This window comes from Triticum dicoccoides, chromosome 6B (assembly GCF_002162155.2).
Source record: "Triticum dicoccoides isolate Atlit2015 ecotype Zavitan chromosome 6B, WEW_v2.0, whole genome shotgun sequence".
NCBI classification, from domain to species: domain Eukaryota; kingdom Viridiplantae; phylum Streptophyta; class Magnoliopsida; order Poales; family Poaceae; genus Triticum; species Triticum dicoccoides.
Window position 1 is genome coordinate 171969232 of NC_041391.1, and position 19173 is coordinate 171988404.

Consider the following 19173-nt stretch of genomic DNA (forward strand, 5'->3'; position numbering starts at 1 on the left):
ACAGCTCAACAAGCCCTGAAAACAAACAACAACGCACACACATGGGGTACAAAGCACCATCTAGTCGGGCTCCGGTGGGGGCGGAGGAAGCGGTGGCGCCAGGCGGAAGGCAAGCGATCGAAGGTCGGTGAGGAGGGTGTTGATGACGTCCCGATCCTGAGGACGGCTAAGCGGCCGCCAAAGCTGCAAGTACCCACACATTTTAAAAATGGCGTCAGTAGCGCGTCTGAGAGGCACCTTTTGGATGACAAGCTTATTGCGGACCGTCCAAAGTGTCCAAGCGAGGATCCCAACGCAGAGCCATCTGATATGACGGTAGCGAGGGGGGGATGCATTGAGCTCCGCGAGAAGGTCAGGGAAGTTGGAGTTGCACCAATGTCCGCCAACCGTCTCGCGAAAGCTGGACCAAAGAAACTGGGCCGTGGAACACGAGAAGAAGATGTGGTTAGCATCCTCCACCGTGTCGCACAGAGGGCAAAGCCCATCTCCGGATCCATTACGCTTGAGGACCTCAACTCCGGAAGGGAGACGGCCACGGATCCATTGCCACAGGAAGATCCTGATTTTCAAGGGCAAGCGGATGTCCCAGATCAGATTAAACGGCTCGGGGGCCGGCGACGAGGCGATGGCCGCGTACAGGGATTTGGTGGAGAAGCAGCTGGAGGATTCTAGACGCCAAGAGACGGTGTCCGGTGTGTCATTGACGCTCATCGGGAGAAGGGCGATGTCCTGGAGGAGGGCGTCCCAGGCGGCCACTTCGGGCGGGCCAAAGGGACGGCGAAAAGAGAGGCGCCCTAAGTCAATAAGGGCCGACTCGACAGAGAATGAGGGTCGACGGCAATGGCGAATAGCTCGGGAAAACGAGCGGCCAGAGGCATGTTGCCAAGCCACCGATCAAACTAGAACAAGGTCGCAGACCCAGTACCAACCGAGATGGAAGTGCCAATGCTCAGCACAGGGAGCACCTGGATGACGGCCTGCCAAAACTGGGAGCCGCCCGTGCGCTGACAGAATGCAAGAGGCTGTCCACGGAGGTACTTGTTCCGGATGATGGTGAGCCAAAGTCCTCCATCGCCATTAGCAATGCGCCATAGCCAGCGGGTCAGGAGGGCAATGTTCATGTGTCGGGAGGACAAGATCCCCAGACCACCCTGGTCCTTGGGTTTGCAGATATCCGGCCAGCTCACAATATGGTACTTCTGCTTGTCATCCTCGCCGGCCCAGAAGAATCTGGACTGGTATTTGGCAATTTCCTTGTGCAGCGTCTCGTGAAGGCTATAGAAGCTCATGAGGAACCACAGGAGGCTGGCGAGTGAGGAGTTGATGAGGATCACACACGCAGCCTTCGACAGCCAGCGCCCGTTCCAGGGCTCAACGCGATGCTGCATACGGGTCACCGTGGGGTGAAGGTCCGCCGCGGTGAGGCTTGAATCACTAATGGGAATCCCTAGGTAGGTCATGGGGAAAGAGCCCAACCGACAGTTAAGTCGGTCCGCGATAGCCTGAGCTTCCACCGGAGGGTATCCAAGAACCATCACTTCGCTCTTGTCGAAGTTGATCGTTAGGCCCGACATCTACTGGAAGCACGGGAGGAGGAACTTCAGGTTAGCTACGTCCTGAGTAGAACCCTCAACCATAATAATGGTATCATCCGCATATTGAAGGAGGGAGACCCCTCCCCCTCCGACAAGGTGGGGAGCAATGCCGTGAATATGGCCGGCATCCTTCGCTTTGTCAAGGATAGCGGCCAGGGCATCGACCACCATGTTGAACGAGAACGGCGAGAACGGGTCACCCTGACGGATCCCACAGAGGGTGGGGAAGTATGGCCCAATCTCGCCGTTGATGTTCACCGCGGTCCGACCGCAGGAGAGTAATTGCATCACGCGAGTCACCCACCGGTCGTCAAAGCCCTTACGGAGCAGCACTTCGTGCAAGAAGGGCTAGTGGACAGTATCATACGCGTTATGGAAGTCAAGCTTCAAGAAGACTGCTCGATGGCGCTTCATCCGGACTTCGTGAAGGACTTCATGGAAGACCAACACCCCGTCTAAGATGAACCGACCTTGAATGAAGGCCGATTGGTTTGGGTGAGTGATCAAGTCAGCTAGCAGGGTCACCCTATTGGCGTACCCTTTGGCCAGGATCCGGAATATCACATTAATCACTATGATGGGACGGAACTAGCGGATGTCAGAAGCGCCCGGAACCTTGGGGATGAGGGTAATGATCCCGTAGTTCAGGCGTCCGAGATCCATAGAGCCTGAAAAAAACTCCTCGAACAGGGCCATGACCTCCGGCTTGATGATCTGCCAGAATGTTTTGAAGAACATAACGGGCAAGCCATCCGGACCCGGGGCCGAGGTGGGGTTCATGCACTTAATAGCCGCGAGGACCTCATCCTCGGCGAAGGGGGAAACTAGAGCTGCATTGGCCTCAGTGGAGACCAACTGCACCCCCGACCAAGTGTCGGGAGCGAGACTAGCCCCACACCGATGGGTGGGGGTAAAGAGGGTTTTGTAAAAGCCATCGACATGAGCCCGGATGGCCGCGGGGCGAACAAGGGGGGCGTCTCCCTCCCACAGGCAGTGGATGGAATTTCTCCTACGACGGCCATTCGCAACCGCCTGGAAATAAGCTGTGTTTGCATCGCCCCGTAGGACCCATCTTTGGGTACCACGCAGCCTCCAGTAGGCCTCCTCACCTATGTAGATTGTTGAGAGTTGATCCTCAAGATCATATCTCAGCATCCACTCATCGGGGGAGATTCCAGAGGAATCGGCTCGGGCGTCCAGGGCTTGAATAGCCAGCAAGAGAGACCGCTTGCGCTCGCGGAGGTAACGGCCCAGGTTAGCGCCCCACCCCTTCATGAATTGGCGGGCAAGCTTGGCGCAGAAGTGCCACGAGTCGACGGCGGACATGGAGTGATGGGGGGAAGCGCGAGCCAGAGTTCAACGGGCGGAGACCGCCTCCCGGAAGCCGGCCTGGTTAAGCCAGAAGGTCTCAAACCGAAACCACGCCGGGGTGGGGGGGTGCTCATCCGCGGAGGAGAGGAGAAGAGGGATGTGGTCCGACCCAATCCGGGTAATCACACGAAGAGAGGCCAGGCGGCAGCATAATTCCCATTCTGGGGAAAGTAGGACGCGATCCAAAATGGATCGCGTCGGGTCGGCCTGGCGGTTAGTCCAGGTGAACCTGGCACCCGACCGCTCGATCTCTCGGAGACCAAGCTCCGCGATCCAGTCGTTAAACAACCGCATCCGGGAAAGGTTAATCCGATCATTATTCTTCCCGTCCGGAGAACGGATGAGGTTGAAATCTCCGCCCACAACTACTGGGAGGAGGGAGGAGGAGATCTTTTGGTGAAGCTCTGTAAGGAAGGCCGGGGAACGGCGGTGATCCGCCGGTCCATAGACAATCACAACCTCCCATTTGAAGTTCAGAGCTTACTCAAAGATCTCCATACTAACGAAGAATTCACCTCGGTCGATGCCGCCCATCTCGAAGGTGGCATCCTTTACCCCTAAAAGGATGCCGCTAGAGTGGCCCGTGGTCCCACTAGAAGGGAGCCAATGCCAAGCGAAGAGGTGGGAGCTAAGGCTGTCAAGCTCATGGAGGGAGAACTCAGTACGCATGGTTTCCTGAATCGCAATGATGTCATTGTGTTCATCGCGCACGTACTCTACGAGCTGGCGGCGTCGACCATCATGGACGAAGCCACGGATGTTCCAAAAAAGGGCCCACATCTAAGCTCCCATCGGGGGGCTGCTTGACCAAAGGACACGGGAAGCGCGTTGAGCGCGGAGAGCGGCAGTGCGGGACCGAGTGCGCCCACGGATCACCCCGTCGACCACCGGAGGAGCCTGGACTGCGGTAGTGGCGGTCAGCTCCTCAGGGGCCCGACGCAGGCGAGCCCGCGTTTCAGCCAGTATACCATCAAGAATCTCGCGTACCCTAATGGCCGCAATCTGCTCTAAGGGGGGACCGACTTCCCCTCTGAAAATGATGGCCGAGTCAGTAGCCACCTTGGCGAGGTGGCCGAGGGGGACGGCCTCAAGCGCGGAAAAGGAACAACTGGAAGAACTGGGGAGGGCAGAATCCACACGTGACTCGAGGTTCCGGGCAACCGCCCGGATTTCCGCACGCTCAGCAATGGATGGGACCGAGGCATCGGCCAGGCGGGCCACATCAAGGTGGGCGCTGCGGCGAGACGCAGTCATCGGCGTTGAGGAGGAGCGGGGCCGCCTGGTGTACGCCACCGTTTGGGGAGGAAGTGCGGAGACTGGAGTGGTGACGACCACGGCCACTGCCGAGGCCGGCGAAGCCGGGGAGGTGGGGGGGCGTTGAGGGTCACTGATACGTCCATTTTGCATCAGGCTTTTATACCAATATTTATTGCATTATGGGCTATTATTTCACGTTATGTCACAATATTTATGTCTATTCTCTCTTATTTTACAAGGTTTACATGAAGAGGGAGAATGCCGGCGGTTGGAATTCTGGGCTGGAAAAGGAGCAAATATTGGAGAGCTATTCTGCGCAACTCCAAAAGTCCTGAAACTCCACGGAATATCTTAAAATAAATAAAGAAAATTGTCGCCAAAGATGAAGGCCAGGGGGCCCACACCTTGCTCACGAGGGTGGGGGCGCCCCCCCTAGGGCGCGCCCCCCTATCTCGTGGGCCCCCTGGTGGCTCTCTGACGCCCATCTTCTCCTATATGAAGTCTTTGGATGAGAAAAAAAATAGAAGGCAACCTTTCGGGACGAGACTCCGCCGCCAGGAGGCGGAACCTTGGCGGAACCAACCTAGGGCTCTGGCAAAGCTGTTCTGCCGGGGACACTTCCCTCCGGGAGGGGGAAATCATCACCATCATCATCACCAACGCTCCTCTCATCGGGAGAGGGCAATCTCCATCAACATCTTCACCAGCACCATCTCATCTCCAAACCCTAGTTCATCTCTTGTATCCAATTCTTGTCTCCAAGTCCAGGATTGGTGCTAGTAGGTTGCTAGTAGTGTTGATTACTCCTTGTAGTTGATGATAGTTGGTTTATTTGGTGGAAGATCATATGTTCAGATCCTTTATGCATATTATTACCGCTCTGATTATGAACATGAATATGCTTTGTGAGTAATTACGTTTGTTCCTAAGGACAAGGGAGAAGTCTTGCTATTAGTAGTCATGTGAATTTGGTATTCGTTCGATATTTTGATAAGATGTGTGTTGTCTAGCCTCTAGTGGTGTTATGTGAACGTCGACTACATAACACTTCACCATTGTTTGGGCCTAGAGGAAAGCATTGGGAAGTAATAAGTAGATGATGGGTTGCTAGAGTGACAGAAGCTTAAACCCTAGTTTATGCGTTGCTTCGTAAGGGGCTGATTTGGATCCATATGTTTCATGCTATGGTTAGGTTTACCTTAATACTTTTGTTGTAGTTGCGGATGCTTGCAATAGAGGTTAATCATAAGTGGGATGCTTGTTCAAGTAAGAACAGTACCCAAGCACCGGTCCACCCATATATCAAATTATTAAAGTACCGAACGCGAATCATATGAACGTGATGAAAACTAGCTTGACGATATTCCCATGTGTCCTCAGGAGTGCTTTTCCTATTATAAGAGTTTGTCCAGGCTTGTCCTTTGCTACAAAAAGGAGTGGGCCACCTTGCTGCACTCTATTTACTTTTGCTACTTGTTGCTCGTTACAATTTATCTTATCACAAAACTATCTGTTACCACTTATTTCAGTACTTGCAGAGAATACCTTGCTGAAAACCGCTTATCATTTCCTTCTGCTCCTTGTTGGATTCGACACTCTTACTTATCGAAAGGACTACGATAGATCCCCTATACTTGTGGGTCATCAAGACTCTTTTCTGGCGCCGTTGCCGGGGAGTGTAGCGCCTTTGGTAGGTGGAATTTGGTAAGGAAAAATTTATATAGTGTGCTGAAATTTTCTGTCACTTGTTACTATGGAAAGTAATTCGCTGAGGGGCTTGTTCGGGGTATCTTCACCCCGTCCAGTAGAGCAAAGAGTTGCTCCTCAACCTACTGAACCTATTGAAAATGAAACTCCTTTTGAAATTCCTTCGGGTATGATGGAAAAACTGCTAGCTAACACTTTTACAGAAGATGGAACAAAGCATCCTGATGAACATTTACTCTATGTGGATGAAGTTTGTGGACTATTTAAGCTTGCAGGTATACTCGATGATGTTGTTAAGAAGAAGGTCTTCCCTTTATCTTTGTAGGGAGACGCATTGACATGGTATAGGCTATGTGATGATATGAGATCATGGAACTATAAAAGATTGAAATTGGAATTTCATCAAAAGTATTATCCTATGCATCTTGTTCATCGTGATCGCAATTATATATATAATTTTTGGCCTCGCGAAGGAGAAAGCATCGCTCAAGCTTGGGGGAGGCTTAATCAATGTTATATTCATGCCCCAATCATGAGCTCTCAAGAGAAGTAATTATGCAAAGTTTTTATGCTTGGCTTTCTGATAACAATCGCACCATGATCGATACTTCTTGTGCTGGCTCTTTTATGATGAAGACTATTGAGTTTAAATGGAATTTATTGGATAGAATTAAACACAACTCTGAAGATTGGGACCTCGACGAAGGTTAGGAGTCAGGTATGACACCTAAGTTTGATTGTGTTAAATCTTTTATGGATACCGATATTTTCCGTAAGTTTAGCACTAAATATGGACTTAACTCTGAGATAGTAGCTTCTTTCTGTGAATCTTTTGCTACTTATGTTGATCTCCCCAAGGAGAAGTGGTTTAAATACCATCCTCCCATAGAAGTAAAAGTAGCTGCACCTATTAAAGTTGAAGAAAAGACTGTCACTTATAATGATGCTATTGTTCCCACTTCTTATATTGAAAAACCACCTTTCCCTGTTAGAATGAAGGATCATGCTAAAGCTTCAACTGTTGTTCGTAAAAGCAATATTAGAAGTTATACACCTCATGAGCAAGTCAAAGTAGAACCTAATATTGCTATTGTTAAAGATCTCTTGTCTGATAATATTGATGGGCATGTTATTCAATTCTATGGTGAAACTGCTAGAATTGCTAAACCTTGTGCTAGAGATAAACATAGACCTGTGGTAGGCGTGCCTGTTATTTCTATTAAAATAGGAGATCATTGTTATCATGGCTTATGTGATATGGGTGCTAGTGCTAGTGTTATACCTATTACCTTGTATGAAGAAATTAAGCATGAAATTGCACTCGCTGAGATAGAAGATATTGATGTTACAATTAAACTTGCCAGTAGAGATACTATATCTGCAATGGGAATCATTAGAGATGTTGATGTCTTGTGTGTAAAAACCAAATATCCCGCTGATTTTCTTGTTCTTGGTTCTCCACAAGATAGCTTTTGTCCCATTATATTTGGTAGACCCTTCTTGAATACTGTTAATGCTAAGATAGACTGTGAAAAGAATGTTGTTACTATTGGCTTGGATGATATGGTTCATGAGTTTAATTTCTCTAAATTTAGTAAACAACATCGTGAGGAAGAATTGCCTAGTAAGGATGAAATTATTGGTCTTGCTTCTATTTCCGTACCTCCTAGTGATCCTTTAGAATACTATTTGCCAGACCATGAAAGTTATATGTTCATGAATGAAAGAAGGGAAATAGATGAAGTATTCTTTAAACAGGAACCTATTCTGCAACACAATTTGCCCGTTGAAATCCTAGGGGATCCTCCTCCACCCAAGGGTGATCCTGTGTTTGAGCTTAAACCGTTACCTGATAATCTTAAGTATGCTTATCTTGATGAAAAGAAAATATATCCTGTCATTATTAGTGCTAACCCTTCAGAGCATGAAGAAGAAAGATTATTGAAAACTCTGAAGAAGCACCGTGCCGCTATTGGATATACACTTGATGATCTTAAGGGCATCAGTCCCACTCTATGTCAACATAAAATAAATTTGGAAGCGGATGCCAAACCAGTTCGTGATCCTCAACGACGGTTGAATCCTAAAATGAAAGAAGTGGTAAGAAAAGAAATACTCAAGCTTCTGGAGGCAGGTATAATTTATCCCATTGCTGATAGTCAGTGGGTAAGTCATGTCCATTGTGTCCCTAAGAAGGGAGGTATTATTGTTGTCCCTAATGATAAAGATGAATTGATTCCGCAAAGAATTATCACAGGTTATAGGATGGTAATTGATTTCCGCAAATTAAATAAGGCTACTAAGAAAGATCATTACCCCTTACCTTTTATTGATCAAATGCTAGAAAGATTATGCAAACATACACATTATTGATTTCTAGATGGTTATTCTGGTTTCTCTCAAATACCTGTGTCGGCTAGAGATCAATCAAAGACTACTTTTACATGCCCTTTTGGTACTTTTGCTTATAGACGTATGCCTTTCAGTTTATGTAATGCACCTGCTACCTTTCAAAGATGCATGATGGCTATATTCTCTGATTTTTGTGAAAAAATTTGTGAGGTTTTCATGGACGATTTTTCCGTCTATGGTTCCTCTTTTGATGATTGCTTGAGCAATCTTGATCAAGTTTTGCAGAGATGTGAAGAAACTAATCTTGTCTTGAATTGGGAAAAGTGCCACTTTATGGTTAATGAAGGTATTGTCTTGGGGCACAAAGTTTCTGAAAGAGGTATTGAAGTTGATAAAGCCAAGGTTGATGCTATTGAAAAGATGCCATGTCCCAAGGACATCAAAGGTATAAGAAGTTTCCTTGGTCTCGCCGGATTTTATAGGAGGTTCATTAAGGACTTCTCAAAAATTTCTCGGCCTCTGACTAATCTACTACAAAAAGATGTACAATTTGTCTTTGATGATGATTGTGTAGAAGCATTTGAAATACTTAAGAAAGCATTAGTCTCTGCACCTGTTGTTCAGCCATCTGACTGGAATTTACCCTTTGAAATTATGTGTGATGCTAGTGATTACGCTGTAGGTGTTGTTATAGGGCAAAGAGTTGATAAGAAATTAAATGTTATCCATTATGCTAGTAAGACTCTAGACAATGCTCAAAGAAATTATGCTACTACCTAAAAGGAACTTTTAGCAGTTGTATTTGCTTGTGATAAATTCAGACCCTATATTGTTGATTCTAAAGTAACTATTCACACTGATCATGCTGCTATTAAATATCTTATGGAAAAGAAAGATGCAAAACCTAGACTTATTAGATGGGTTCTCTTGTTGCAAGAATTTGATTTACATATTGTTGATAGAAAAGGAGCTGAGAACCCCGTTGCAGACAACTTATCTAGGTTAGAAAATGCTCTTGATGACCCACTACCTATTGATGATAGCTTTCCTGATGAACAATTAAATGTCATAAGCACTTCTCGTAGCACTCCATGGTATGCCGATTATGCTAATTATATTGTTGCTAAATTTATACCACCTAGCTTCACATACCAACAAAAGAAAAAGTTTTTCTATGACTTGCGACATTATTTTTGGGATGACCCACATCTTTATAAAGAAGGAGTAGATGGTGTTATTAGACATTGTGTACCTGAGCATGAACAGGAACAGATCCTACGCAAGTGTCACTCCGAAGCTTATGGAGGACACCACGCTGGAGATAGAACTGCACATAAGGTATTGCAATCCGGTTTTTATTGGCCCACTCTCTTCAAGGATGCCCGTAAGTTTGTTTTGTCTTGCGATGAATGTCAAAGAATTGGTAATATTAGTAGATGTCAAGAAATGCCTATGAATTATTCACTTGTTATTGAACCATTTGATGTTTGGGGCTTTGATTATATGGGACCTTTTCCTGCCTCTAATGTATATACACATATTTTAGTTGCTGTTGATTACGTTACTAAGTGGGTAGAAGCTATTCCAACTAGTAGTGCTGATCATAACACCTCTATTAAAATTCTTAAGGAAGTTATTTTTCCGAGGTTTGGAGTCCCTAGATATTTAATGACTGATGGTGGCTCACACTTTATTCATGGTGCTTTCCGTAAAATGCTTGCTAAATATGACGTTAATCATAAAATTGCATCTCCATATCACCCGCAGTCTAGTGGTCAAGTAGAATTGAGCAATAGAGAGCTAAAATTAATTTTGCAAAAGACTGTTAATAGGTCTAGAAAGAATTGGTCCAAGAAACTGGATGACGCATTATGGGCCTATAGAACTGCATATAAGAATCCTATGGGTATGTCTCCGTATAAAATGGTTTATGGAAAAGCATGTCACTTACCTCTCGAACTAGAACATAAGGCATATTGGGCTATTAAAGAGCTCAACTATGATTTCAAACTTGCCGGTGAGAAGAGGTTATTTGATATTAGCTCACTTGACGAATGGAGAACCCAAGCTTATGAAAATGCCAAGTTGTTTAAAGAAAAAGTTAAAAGATGGCATGACAAAAGAATACAAAAGCGTGAGTTTAATGTAGGTGATTATGTATTGCTATACAACTCTCGTTTAAGATTTTTTGCAGGAAAACTTCTCTCTAAATGGGAAAGCCCCTACGTTATCGAGGAGGTCTATCGTTCCGGTGCCATAAAAATCAACAACTTCGAAGGCACAAATCCAAAGGTGGTAAACGGTCAGGATCAAACACTATATCTCAGGTAATCCCATAATGTTGAAACCAATATTATCGAAACCGTAACCCCGGAGGAATACATAACGGACACCTTCCAGACCATTCCAGACTCCGAAAAGGAATAGGTATGTGGTACGGTAAGTAAACCGACTCCAAAACAATTTTTAAGGCAATATTTCTCTGTTTTGGAATATTTAGAAAAATAGAAAAATAAGTAGCAGTACGGGGAGGACACGAGGCCTCCACGAGGGTGGAGGGCGCGCCCTACCCCCCTGGGCGCGCCCCCTACCTCGCGAGCACCTTGTGTGCCCTCCGGACTCTGTTTTCTTGCACGATACGTATTTTGGTTGGTAAAAATTCATTGTATATTCTCCCGAAGGTTTTGACTCTCGTATCACGCAAATCTCCCCTGTTCTTGTTTCGAGCTGTTTTTCTGACAGGTCTAGATCATCATGACGACCCCAAGTGCTTCCAAGGACAAGTTCTTCGAGAAGGTGATCAACCCTTACCTCACGGAGGTGCTGCGACACCCTTAAACCATTGAGATGCGTGATGGGTTGCTGCACATCCGCAATGTTGAGGGACCAAAGGGAACCGGAAGCGTGGAGTCGAGGCTCGAAGCAATGGAGCAACAAGTTTTCAAGTGCCAGGGGATGGTGGAGCGTGGAATCAACGCTAGCCACAAGATGCTCGCGGAGTTCACCAACAACTACGAGCCGGATGCCAAGAACACCGAGGAGGCCATCTTCAAGCTACATGAGAAGATCGAGCACCTCCAAGCCCAAATCTATGATCTGCAAAATCAAAACTGTGAGTATGAATATAGATTCAAAAGGATGAGTTTGGCTGCAGATTTGAGGATTCCGAAGACTCGATCATCCTTCTATGATGGTGAGCCTATGCCATGGAAGGTGGACGACAAGCCTGCATCATCAACAACACCTCCACCGTCAACAACAAAGAAGGAGACATAATCACATGGGTATGGGCACTCCCCTTGGCAACTGCCAAGCTTGGGGAAGGTGCCCTGGTATCGTATCACCATCACAACTCCTATCTTTACCGTTTTTCTTAGTTCGATCCTATTAGTAGTATCTTGATTTAGTAGAATAGAGTCATGGCATGATCTAGTTTTGAGTTTTGCTTTATGATCCTTCTTTGTAATCAAGTCCGTGAGCTATATAATAAAGATTAGTGTTGAGTCAAGGGCTTGATTATTTTGCCATGATCTTGGGTGAATAAAAGAAAAGAAGAAAAAGAATAAAAAGAATCAAAGAGTTCATATTGATCTTATTGAAAGTAATGACTTCACATAGAAAGAGTATGATGATTAAAAGTTGTTGGGAGTTGGCAAATATAGCTTTGGTCATCGTTGCAATTAATAGGAAGTAATAAGGAAAGAGAGGTTTCACATATAGATATATTATCATTGACATCTTTTATGATTGGGAGCACTCATTAAAATATGACATGCTAAAGAGTTGAGGTTGGACAAGGAAGACAACATAATGAGTTATGCTTTCTTACATTTGAGATAAAGTATGTTGTCATGGATCCTCTAACATGTTGAGCTTGCCTTTCCCCCTCATGCTAGCCAAATTCTCAGCACCAAGTAGAAATACTACTTGTGCTTCCAAATACCCTTAAACCAGTTTAGCCATGAGAGTCCACCATATCTACCTATGGATTGAGTAAGATCCTTCAAGTAAGTTGTCATCGGTGCAAGCAATAAAAATTGCTCTCTAAATATGCATGACTTATTAGTGCAGAGAAAATAAACCTTGTACGAACTTGTTGTGGACGTAATAAAAGCGACGGACTGCATAATAAAGGTCCACATACAAGGGGCAATATAAAGTGACGTTCTTTTGCATTAAGATTTTGTGCATCAACCCTAAACGCGCATGACAACCTCTGCTTCCCTCTGCGAAGGGCCTATCTTTTATTATTATCCTCTACCTTATGCAAGAGTCACGGTGATCTTCATCTTTCCTTTTTCATTTTATCCTTTGGCAAGCTCAGCATGTTGGAAAGAACATGTATATATATCTAATTGGATGTAGGGGAGCATGAATTATTATTGTTGACATTACCCTTGAGGTAAAAGGTTGTGGGGCAAAACTATAAGCCCCTATCTTTCTCTGTGTCCGATTAAAACTCTGTAACCACAAGTATTGCGTGAGTGTTAGCAATTATGAAGGACTAAGTGATAGTTGAGTATGTGGACTTGATTTTAAGCTTTGACATAGACTCTTTCCGATGTTATGATAAATTGCAATTGCTTCAATGACCGAGGTTATAATTTGTTGGTGCTCAATAAGGTTTCTGATTCATACTTTTGCATTGTGGAAAGATCATCACTTGAACATAAGTAATCATATGACAAAATCTATATATGTTGCTGTTATGGAAATAATCATGATGCCTTCATGCCCGTATTTTATTTTATCGACGCCTCTACCTCTAAACATGAGGACATATTTATTGTTATCGGCTTTTCGCTTGAGGACAAGCGAGGTCTAAGCTTGGGGGAGTTGACACGTCCATTTTGCATCATGCTTTTATACCAATATTTATTGCATTATGGGCTGTTATTTCACGTTATGTCACAATACTTATGGCTATTCTCTCTTATTTTACAGGGTTTACATGAAGAGGGAGAATGCCGGCAGTTGGAATTCTGGGCTGGAAAAGGAGCAAATATTGGAGACCTATTCTGCGCAATTCCAAAAGTCCTGAAACTCCACGGAATATCTTAAAATAAATAAAGAAAAATCATCGCCAAAGATGAAGGCCAGGGGGGCCCACACCCTGCTCACGAGGGTGGGGGGCACCCCCCCTGGGGCACGCCTCCCTACCTCGTGGGCCCCCTGGTGGCTCTGTGACGCCCATCTTCTCCTATATGAAGTCTTTCGATGAGAAAAAAATAGAAGACAACCTGTCGAGACGAGACTCCGCCGCCAGGAGGCGGAACCTTGGCGGAACCAATCTAGGGCTCCGGCAGAGCTGTTCTGCCGGGGACACTTCCCTCCGGGAGGGGGAAATCATCACCATCCTCATCACCAACGCTCCTCTCATCGGGAGAGGGAAATCTCCATCAACATCTTCACTAGCACCATCTCATCTCCAAACCCTCTTTCATCTCTTGTATCCAATTCTTGTCTCCAAGTCTGGGATTGGTGCTAGTAGGTTGCTAGTAGTGTTGATTACTCCTTCTAGTTGATGCTAGTTGGTTTATTTGGTGGAAGATCATATGTTCAGATCCTTTATGCATATTATTACCGCTCTGATTATGAACATGAATATGCTTTGTGAGTAATTACGTTTGTTCCTGAGGACAAGGGTGAAGTCTTGCTATTAGTAGTCATGTGAATTTGGTATTCGTTCGATATTTTGATAAGATGTGTGTTGTATAGCCTCTAGTGGTGTTATGTGAACGTCGACTACATAACACTTCACCATTGTTTGGGCCTAGAGGAAGGCATTGGGAAGTAATAAGTAGATGATGGGTTGCTAGAGTGACAGAAGCTTAAACCCTAGTTTATGCGTTGCTTCGTAAGGGGCTGATTTGGATCCATATGTTTCATGCTATGGTTAGGTTTACCTTAATACTTTTGTTGTAGTTGCGGATGCTTGCAATAGAGGTTAATCATAGTGGGATGCTTGTTCAAGTAAGAACAGTACCCAAGCACCGGTCCACCCACATATCAAATTATCAAATTACCAAACGCGAATCATATGAACGTGATGAAAACTAGCTTGACGATATTCCCATGTGTCCTCGGGAGCGCTTTTCCTATTATAAGAGTTTGTCCAGGCTTGTCCTTTGCTACAAAAAGGATTGGGCCACCTTGCTGCACTTTATTTACTTTTGCTACTTGTTGCTCGTTACAATTTATCTTATCACAAAACTATCTGTTACCACTTATTTCAGTACTTGCAGAGAATACCTTGCTGAAAACCGCTTATCATTTCCTTCTGTTCCTCGTTGGGTTCGATACTCTTACTTATCGAAAGAACTACAATATATCCCCTATACTTGTGGGTCATCAGTCACCAGCGGGGGGATCGGGGCGACGAGCTCCAGGGTGTCGCCCGATGCAGCCCCCACGGGTGGGAGCACCGGAGAGGCCTCGCCGAGGGGGGGGGCACCACCGTCAACGCCCGCGGAGACCGGGGAGGTCAGGCCGGGGGGGACGACGGGTCAGGGCCCGGCGGGGATGGGCGGAGAGCGGAGTCGGCGGACGGGGAGCGGGGCGATGAGGGAGGCAGGACGAGCAATCCAACGCTCGATATGTCACTGGCCGACTCCGAAGCTGGGGGAGAGGGCGCCACTGGGGGAGCGGCCAGCCTGAGAGCCACCGCGAGGTCTGCGGCAGACACCCTGGTGCGGCCCGATCCGAAGCCGCCGCGGCTCGGGTTGGCGGGCTCGCGAGACGGGGAGCGAGAGTCCTCCGAGAGGTCATCGTCCTCCTCCTGGTCATCGAAGCGGGAGTGGCGGGGCCGCCCCCTGAAGGTTGTCGGCGGAGAGGCGGGGGCGGCCGATGTGGTTCGGAGGCTCGGGGCAGATGGTGAGGTCGTATCCGTCATCGTTGAAGAAGACTCGAAGCGTGGTGTGGAGCTTGGAGGAGTCCAGGTATTTCACCTTGACCCGGACCTCCTCCTCCTTGCGCAGAGAGAGCTCGTCGACCACGACCACCTTGCCCAAGATCTTGGACATACTGTGGATGACCCGCTCAGACCGGGCCACATCTGGAAGGCCGGCGATGAGGAGCCACGCAGTGTCCAGGACCGCCACGGCCTTGGGGTCCCACCTCGGCTCGGAGATGTTCACCACAATCCCGTTGTGGGCCAAGGTGATGTTGTCGCTACGGGTGCAGAAGCCCATGCTCATGGCATCAGGGAAGATCACCGAGAAGGCATTGGCCGCGGTGGAGGTCACCTGCCAGTCCCACTTGCATCTGCAGAGGTGGTTGAGCTCAGCCTCAATCAGCTCCGGAGTGGCGACGCCCTCCCCCACGACAGTCACAAGAGCCAGGAGCGAGGGAGAGGGAGGAGTGAGCTTCGGCACCTCGATGTGGAAGAAGCCCATGTCCTCGATGCCGTGCCCGTACATCATGATCTCCTCCGTAATCGGGCGCTCTGCACACAGAACCACGGGGTGCCCGGCTTCCTTGTAGAGGTAGCACATCGGTGGGTTGGGGCAGGCCGCCTGGAAGTGACCGGGCAGGCCGCAGTTGAAGCACGGCAGTCCATCGGGGGCGGAGGCGGCACTCATGGCAGGGGGTACCATGACGGCGGAGGACGCGGCGGGCGGGGGCGGGGCAGGCCCTTCTTCTTCTTCTTCTTGGCGCCCGGGCGCCCACAGTTCCCGTTGCCACCGTTAGCTAGCGGGAATGCGGCCTGGGCACACGGGGGCTGGTAGCGCCGGGCCTCAGGAGCGGTGGAGTCGGAGGTGAGGGGCGGCTGACGCGGAGGAAGGGACCGGTGGGAGTCGCGGCCGTCCCGAGCCGGGGAGCGCCGGGCCGGCGAGCAGCCGCGGTCCTGCGAGTCCGCCCTGGGCGAAGCGCGGCGAGCCGGCGAGCGGGAGCGACATTCGTCCCGCGCCGGGGATCGGCGGGACTGGCGAGGAGGAGAGCGGCGGGGGTCCCGGGAATCGCGCTCGGGCGAGCGGCGGGCCGGGCGGGAGGAGAGCTGGGACCGAAGGTCGGCCTCCCGCCGGTGGCCGTCGGGGGAGGAACGGGGCAGGTCCCGCCAGTCGTCCGCGTGCCGCTTCGGGCGCGCCTCGTCATCGCCCCACTGCCGGGGCATGGCCGGAGGGGAAGGGAGGAGGGGGGGCGCGGCGGCCGGGGGAGGACGGCGAGGGAGGCGACTGGGAGGGCGATGGGGAGGAGAGCCTGGGGCGACGAACGGGGGGCGAGAGGAAACCCTACTGGAGGCCATATGTGGCGCCAGGCTGGGCCAGAGTCCAACAGGGGCGGGGCTGGGCTGCACCGCGCGACACCGGTCTGCCAGGCCGGCCTAGGAGGCAGCCCGCATCCCGCTCACCACCCGGGGGCCCAGAGGCCGACTGAACGGGCGGGGGAGGCCCAGCGGAGTGGGCCTTGGGGAGGCCCAGGAGCAGCGCGGCCCGAAACGACCGGCCCGGGGCAACCAGGCGGGGCACGAGGGTTTCCCCGAGCGCCACCGCGGAGGTCGCCACCGGGGCAGGACGGGGGCGGCGCGGCTAGGCCAGGGCACGACTGCCAGCTGGGGATAGGGAGGGGGGCACCGAAGGAGGATATGAAGGGGCGAAACGGGGACCGCCGAACGATAACGCCCGAGAGCAAAAACGTAGCCGCCGGCGACGGGCGGGCCGGAGCAGGGAGGCCGCCGCCGATGAGGGGCACTTCCAGGAGGCCAGAGCGGCGCCGCGGTCCGCGCGGCCGGCGACTCCCCAGCCGCCAGCACGACGCCACCGGGATGGGGCATGCGACCCCAAGGCATCACCTTTCGGACCCGAAGACGGCAGCGCAGCCGACGGCCGCCGGTGGCGTCGATCGGTCCCGCGGGTGGCCGGACTCCCACCCTTGGGAGTAGGGCCGCCAGCAGGGACGGATCGAATCGGCCGGACCGGGGCACAGGGCGGGACGCAATCGCGGCACATGATGGGCCTCCCCGCGGCGATGTCGTCGGCCTCGGCAAGGTCGGCCCAGGAGGCGCAGGTCGAGCCAACGGAGGGGGGCGGCAGGGGGGCGGGTGGGGACAGCGGCGGCGGCAAAGCCGCCGGGGCGCCCCGGGCGTCGCCAGAGGCAACGGTCGGGAGGGGCTCCATCGTATCGGCATCAACTTACTTGGGCAGCTCTCACCAAGAATAGGTGATCTGAAGCACCTCACTTCCTTTCACTTGCTATGAACTCTTTCACAAACATCACAAATGCACTTTACATTCTTCACAGGTGCACCAACCTTACCACACTGGTTATGGGAAGCAGCTACAGGGGAGAGTTAATGCCAGAGGATGACTTCATTGATGGTTTTGAGAATCTCCAGGTACTTTCCTTAAATGATTGCTCGTTTCTAAGTAAAATACCTCTTTGGATATCCAAGCTAGCAAAATTAGAGATGTTGATATTATCTGGAAATCAACTCACTGGATCAACACCAGCCTGGATCGAAGGCCTAAAGCACCTCTTCTATCTAGACATATCAAACAACAGCCTCACTAGAAAAATTCCAGGAAAACTGATGGATATGCAAATATTCAAGTCAGAGAAGACTAAAGCCCGTTTAGACCCAAGGGTCTTCGAACTACCAGTTTATAGGGGTCCATCACTTTAGTACCGCATACCCATTGCTTTCGCCAAAGTGCTGGATCTAAGCAACAATAAATTAACTGGTGAGATCCCTTCGGAGATCGGCCAGCTGAAATTCCTTCTTTCCCTCAATTTGAACTTCAATGCCCTAACAGGACAGATCCCAATATCTGTATGCAATCTCACAAACCTGCAGGTACTGGACTTCTCGAACAACAATCTCATTGGTGCAATCCTAGCTGCATTAAACAGACTGAACTTCCTTTCAGTATTCAACATTTCTTACAATGACCTAGAAGGTCCTATCCCATCCGGAGGTCAGTTTAACACATTCCAAAATTCTTGCTTCGATGGGAATCCAAAGCTCCGTGGCTCTATACTCACTCACAAATGTGGTCCAGCTTCAACACCTCCACCCACCACTATGGCAACCAAACAAACTGACTAGAAGGCCGCCTTCGCGATTGCCTTCAGCGCGTTCTTTGGTGTAGGAGTGTTGTATGATCAGCTAGTCTTATCAAGGCTTTTGCACTAGGACTGTTCACTTTCCATATCATTCTATCTCCGCTTCTTTGAGATTAGGGTGCTATCTGGTTCAGCAAAAATGTCCACTGAACAAGCTTCTAGAAGGTTCGAGTCATGACTATTTCCAAAAAAAATAGTTACAGGAATATTCTAGTGTGAAGAGTGATTCCATTTCGTGGAGATTTACATGTAGTAACAATGTAAGATTGTTGGCTGAAGCTTTCTGTACTAGTAACCCATCCCATATAGTTGGTGTTGCCCTCTATTTTCTTGTTCTTTCAGGAAAACGAATTTTGTACTGAAACTTCAATTTTTCACAGTTTACTCTTTTTTAGGGAATTTCACAGTTCACTTTGCTTCATGCGAAATCAGTATACTACCACACTAAACGAGATGAACTGATGTAGGAGCGACTGCCATAACAGAACATCATGTCAAAAACCCATCACAAAATATTCTTAAACAAGGACAACAGTTCTAGGACGGCGGTGGTGGAGAAGATAGAGGAGGACTTTGGGGGGCGCGTCGCCGAGGCGCAGGACTGGTTCCGCCAGGCTCAGGACGAGCTGAAGGCCGCCCAGGGTGAGCTGGCCAACCGTGAGGTGGAGCTCGCCCTGAAGCTGGCCGACATTGAGAAGGCCCAGGAGACGGCGAAGAGGTTGGCCAATAAAGCCGAAGTCGTCCGGTCCCAGCATGAGGCCGCCCTGAAGACCCAGGAGGAGGACCTTGCCGAGCGCGAGGAGAAACTTGCCGCCACGCTCCGCGGCAA

At 49.2% G+C, this 19173-nt stretch overlaps 1 pseudogene; it reads left to right on the forward strand.

Moving 5' to 3' along the window:
* The window catches only part of LOC119320986, a 19916-nt pseudogene extending 1502 nt beyond the window's left edge, over positions 1 to 18414 (forward strand).
* The last annotated feature ends 759 nt before the right edge of the window (positions 18415 to 19173 follow it).